This window comes from Nicotiana attenuata, unplaced genomic scaffold, assembly GCF_001879085.1.
Source record: "Nicotiana attenuata strain UT unplaced genomic scaffold, NIATTr2, whole genome shotgun sequence".
NCBI classification, from domain to species: Eukaryota; Viridiplantae; Streptophyta; class Magnoliopsida; order Solanales; family Solanaceae; genus Nicotiana; species Nicotiana attenuata.
The window spans coordinates 108456-114428 of NW_017673956.1; the positions used below are offsets into that span (position 1 = coordinate 108456).

A 5973-nucleotide genomic window follows, 5' to 3' on the forward strand; every position below is an offset into this window, starting at 1 on the left:
GCACCAAGGCAAAAAGGAAAATGGGCAAGTGATGGCCAAGGATTTGACGGAGGCGAGGCAGCTTGGCAAGGGCTTGACAATGAGATGTGGGCTGAGGGTGACACTTGATCATGGCAAAGGCATCATGGCATGAGGCAGTGATGCCAAGGCAAGGCAAAAACAAAGTTGGCAAAGGCAGGCTAAAGTGCAACGGAAGGTAGTGTGCGAGACAGACTTGTCATGGCATTGGGGCGCGGCAAAGGGCCATGTTCGTGGGCAATGGCATAGGTAAAATGTGGCTACAATGCAGCTGAATACAAGGCATTGGCGCCTGATTCAAGCCAAGGCATGAAAATGGGCAGTATGTGTCACGACCCAGATTTCCCACCCTCGGGAGTCGTGATGGCGCCTACTGATGAGAGCTAGGCAAGCCAACCCTTAACTACCTTTAACATTAACCAATTTACTTCTTTTAAAAATTATCGGTAATATCATGAAAAAAGCGGAATAAAGCAAATAAGCGAAAGTCATAAATTAAAGAATGTGAACAACAATGCGGAAACTCAACATAAACCTCTACCCAAGAGCTGGTGTCACATACTCACGAGCTACTAAGAGTGCTAAATACAACCGTTTGAAAGAAAATATAACTGTTTGTCTCGAAACACATGAGATAACAGACTGAAATAAAAGATAGAAGAGACGTCGGGCCTGCGGACGCCTGCAAGGCTACCTCGGTGTCTCGCTGGACTGAAGGCTAACTCCCGCGCTAATGCAGCTGCTGTCCAACACCTGGATCTGTGCAAAAGAGCACAGAGTGTAGCATCAACACAACCGACCCCATGTGCTGGTAAGTGTCTGGCCTAACCCCGGCGAGGTAGTGACGAGGCAAGTACCAGACTCCAGACAATTTTGTGCAGTTATATAATATATTGCAGAAAATAAACAAGTAATGAGCAGTTATAAGGGAGGGGGGTACATGCCTCGGGGAAAACAATTCAACTTAGCGAAAACTGAATTAAATGCGAAGGAACAGTGCAATGTCCAAAACAATATGATAGCACTACTGTTGCGGCGCGCAACCCGACCCGTACTTATAAATATAACTGTTACGGCGTGCAACCCGACCCAATACAATATATGTTGCGGCGTACAACCCGACCCAATACAATATATATTGCGGCGTGCAACCCGATCCAATATAACGTATGTTGCGGCGCGCAACCCGTTCCACATATACATAGCTTACAGTAATCATAACCACAAATCCCGGCAGGGGGATTAATCATAAAATACTCTATCCCGACAAGGGAACTCAACAGTACAAGTATACTCATCCCGACAAGGGAGAACCAGCTATAACCAATCTCAATTCGAATTTTTAACATTTCTACTATCACCATTTCTAACTCATGATTAACTTCCACGAAAATAAGCTAAGCCTTTGCTCAATATCACAAGTCTACTCACTATTTCATCTATAGAATTATTCAAGAACACAAAATGTCAATTTAAGACTCACGGTCATGCTCGACACCGACGTATAGATACTCGTCACCATGCCTATACGTCGTACTCCACAAGAAACACATAACAAATATGACTCAACTCCAAATCCCTAAAGCTAAGGTTAAACCGAACACTTACCTCAATGCTTTGAATTCAACTCAAATCACAATTATGGCTTTACCCCTCGATTCCACCACCAATCCGCTCGAATCTAGTCACAAGTTACTTAATTACATCAATAAACGCTAAATGAATCAATTTGAATACATAAAATAAATTTCCCAAAGTTTTTCCCAAAAATTCCAAAATTTCCCCCGGGCCCACGTGGTCAAAACCCGAGGTTCGAACCAAAACCCGGCTACCCATTACCCCACGAACCCAAATATATGATTTGTTTTGAAATCGGGCCTCAAATTGAGGTCCAAATTCCCAATTTTTAGAAAAACCTAGGTTCTACCCAAAACCCCCAATTTCTCCCATGAAAATCTTTGATTTTAAGTTAAAAACATGTTAAATGATGTTAATGATTGAAAGAAATGAGTAAAAATCAACATACAATTGATTTGGAAGAAAACTTGTTCTTGAAAAATCGCCCCAAGAAGTTTGTGTGTTGAAAGAATGTTGAAAATGGTTCAAAATTCGGCTAAGTGTAAAATATTGCAGGTTGCAGATATGGGATTTGCGAACTGGGGTTCGCAATTGCGAACCCCGACCTGATGTGATATTGCGAAGGCAAGTTCGCATATGCGAACACTGGGCAAAGGGAGGGACTTCGCATTTGCGACCAAGAGTGTCGCTGTTACACCCCGTGTTATCGTATGTAAGAGTACGTCATAAGTCAATTAATGTAAGCTCAGAAATGGAATCATCTTTGAAAAGTTTACACAGTTAGTTCATCATGTTAACGTGGAGGTTACAAATATTTAAGATCATTAATACCAAGTAGCAAGAGGGTTTGAAGGCTTAGAAGCTAAATGAATTGAAGAAAATAAGTTTCGTCGAAAGTCGACAAGTTGGAATATTTTACCATGTACTTTTGGGGTGATACTAGGGTTATTAACATTATAACGAGATTGTATTATGAGTTATTTTAGTCGTACGATAGTTGGTGTTATGTTTTGAAGTCAAGCGAGTTGTGGAACAAAAGTTGGAAAAGGTCATCACAAGTTCCATTTATAATTTGCTGACATTTAGGTCAAATGTAGATGCACTTTTCTCCCAATATACTTGGAATCAATGGAGGATCTACATATCAAATTGAAGATTTACGAGTCTAGTTTCCAATGCATTAAACCGTTCTTCGATACGACATCGGGGTAGAGAGATATTTGCAGTTTTGCAAGACTGCACAGACTGTATAGTTGGCAAGTAGGTGTGTCACTAAAGCTTTTTGAGAAATACATTTCGTGTGTTATATGAGGTCTTTTTGGGACATATTATATATCAAATTGAAGTTCTTGGAATCTAGTTTCCAACACTCTTAACCGTTCGTTCATACGATATCCGGATAAAAAGATATAGGTATTTAAAAAAGGGCCAATGAGATGGTGCCAAGTAGCACCTTTTGACTTTTCAACCAAAATGGATATTTATCTTCCTATGTCGTCTCTTTCTTCATAATTCCAGAGAGCTCGACCAAATAAGACCCCTAACCTCACCCTTAAGCTGTCCACAAGGTTATCCAACAAGATTATCATCCGAGGCACAAAATCACGAAGCAATAACACTAGAACGATCCCCACGACGTGAGTATCGCTATATTGCCTCTCTTTTTCTTTGTAGTTGGAGTTTTGGAAGGTATTTAAAAGTTAAGAAAATGCCTTATTTCTGTATTTAAGCTTTTAAATATGAAGGAATGTTGATAAATTCATTTCCTAATAGCTAGAACTCACGGGACGGTGATTGGAAGCCGTGAGTTCGAATTATTCGACTTGTTGTGCGCTGTTTTTGGGCGGTTTCGTGTTGGTATTGGGTTGTATCTTTTACTACTGTTTTGTGGAGTTTTGGAGGAGGAAGGATGTGGAAAAACACCATATAGATGTAGGGTTGTGGGCTGGTAGTTCTTCGTAACATTTCCGGGTCGTTTGACACGACTACGGTGGCCGTCGTATGTATGAAGTGATTAGGTTGTGCGTGGACTGTTTTGGGAGGCTCAATATGATTATTATTGATGTTGTTTGGGCTGTTTGGTGATTGTTTGGAATTGTGTGAAGTCATATATATAGGGGAGGTGCTGTCCGTTTCATCGTAAAATAGGTTGTGGTCGATACATAATAGTTATGACGCTTGAATGATAACTACAGTATCGTTTCTCTTATTGTAGACTAAGGAGTCGTGAAAATTGCATAGCTTGAGATTGAGGCAGTATATACAAGGTATGTTAAGGCTCTTCCTTCATTCTTTTGGCATGATCTAAAGTGAAACGAACATAAACGATACGCTATTTCATAATGAATCTACTCCTAGCAACTAAGGTTGTCCATGTTATTCTTTCCTTACAAAGTTATTCCAAGAAAGTATATATGATCCTTGAGTCCTAGTGAAGTTCATATTGATGGTATGATGTCCATGATGTTAATCGATGGTGCAATGACCTTATGTCACTCCAAAAGGTTTAGAACGTGACTCCATGAGTCCAGCATGCATTATATATGTATCTATTTTACTCTACCGAGCCGCGCTATAGTCGGCCGGGTATGGCACCTATTGTGCAACCACTGATCAGTTGGGTTTACCGAGCTCCACGTGGCCGGGTATGTTTTTACCGAGTCCTCTTTGAGGCCGGGTATGATATGATGATGATGATGCCCACAGAGGCGTATGTTTTTAAAAGTTTATGTATATATATGTATTATGCATTTCATGTCAGTAGCCCCCAGAGGCACTCAGATGTTACAGGTTGTATCTCCTCTATCTCTCTTTACATTACTGTTCTTATTTATGCTTTCCTGCCTTACATACTCGGTACTTTATTCGTACTGACGTCCCTTTTGCCTGGGGACGCTGCGTTTCATGCCCGCAGGTCCCGATAGACAGGTTGACATTCCTCCTAGTAGGCTATCAGCTCAGCGAAGGTGTTGGTGTACTCCACTTGCTCCGGAGTTGCCTATTTGGTCAGTATGCTTTGGATATGTATTGATTGGTATGGTGGGGCCCTGTCCCGACCTTTCTAATTTTATGTACTCTTAGAGGCTTGTAGACAGATGTCAGGTGTGTGGATACTTGTATGGCCTTGTCGGCCTATGTTTTGAGTTTACAAATGGTCATGTCGGCCTTATAGGCCCGTATGTCACATGTATAAGTTTGTATATCATGCTGGGTCATCATACGTTAAGTATTCCCTTATGTTTTATTCTTGTTATCTCATGAAGGGTTTTCTAGCTCATTTACCCATGATAGTATGATAAGAAAGATATGTTACGTTGGTACTCGGTTGAGTAAGGCACCGGATGCCCGTCGCGGCCCTTCGGTTTGGGTCGTGACAGTCGCATTTGCGAAAGTTCCAGTATTGCATTTGCGAGCCAAAACGTCGCATTTGCGACAGGCCCCACTTCGCATTTGCGGACCAAATGGTCGCATTTGCGACCCAGCTGCAGGATCCCCTATCTCGCATTTGCGATCACAGGCTCGCATTTGCGAGACCTTCTTTGCAAATGCGAAGATTGCAGAACTGAAATGCCAGATTTTCACAAAGGTTAAAAATGCACTCACGGCCTATCCAAAATTCACCCGAGCCCTCGGGGCTCCAAATCAAACATATACACAACCTTAAAAACATCCTACGGACTCATCCGTGTGATCGAATCACCAAAATAACATCATATACATCAAATTAAGCCTCAAAATCCATGATTCCTTCCAAGTTTCATAAAACATCAAACTTTCCATTTAAGTCCGAAACACGTCAAACGACGTCCGTGTTTTCACAACTTTAACAGAAAGTGCTTAAACCATATATAAGACCTGTACCGGGCGCCGGAACAAAAATACGGGCCCGATACAACTCGTTCTAATCAAATTTCATTTCCAATTTCCTTAAATATTTTCAGAAAATAATTTTACTCAAAAATTCATTCTCGGCCTTGGGACCGTCGGAATTTCGATTCCGGGCATACGCCCAAGTCCATATTTTCCTACAGACCCTCCGGGACCGTCAAATCACGGATCCGGGTCCGTTTTCCCAAAATGTTGACCGAAGTCAAATTTATTCATTTTAACACCAAAATTTAGCATTTTTCATATAATTTCATATTTATGCTTTCCGGCTACGCGCTCGGACTGCGCAGCGCAAATTGAGGCGACTCTAAATGAGGTTTTCAAATACCTCGAAAGCACAGAATTAATTTAAAACAGGTGATGACCCTTTGGGTCGTCACAGTATGCTTCAGATTGACCAGTCAAAGGCGGTTACGCAGCAATGCTGTGCACATGGGCAGCAGTTGGCTTTGCTAAAATGTTGGCAGATGGTGTTAGCACGTTTTTGGG

The 5973-nt window shown here is 41.6% G+C and overlaps 1 long non-coding RNA gene across 1 annotated transcript; it reads left to right on the plus strand.

The window, feature by feature from the left end:
• Positions 1-3041: 3041 nt before the first annotated feature.
• Positions 3042-3824, plus strand: LOC109217702. The gene is made up of 2 exons (XR_002066678.1): positions 3042-3233; positions 3812-3824. It is a non-coding gene; the product is annotated as an uncharacterized LOC109217702 (long non-coding RNA).
• The last annotated feature ends 2149 nt before the right edge of the window (positions 3825-5973 follow it).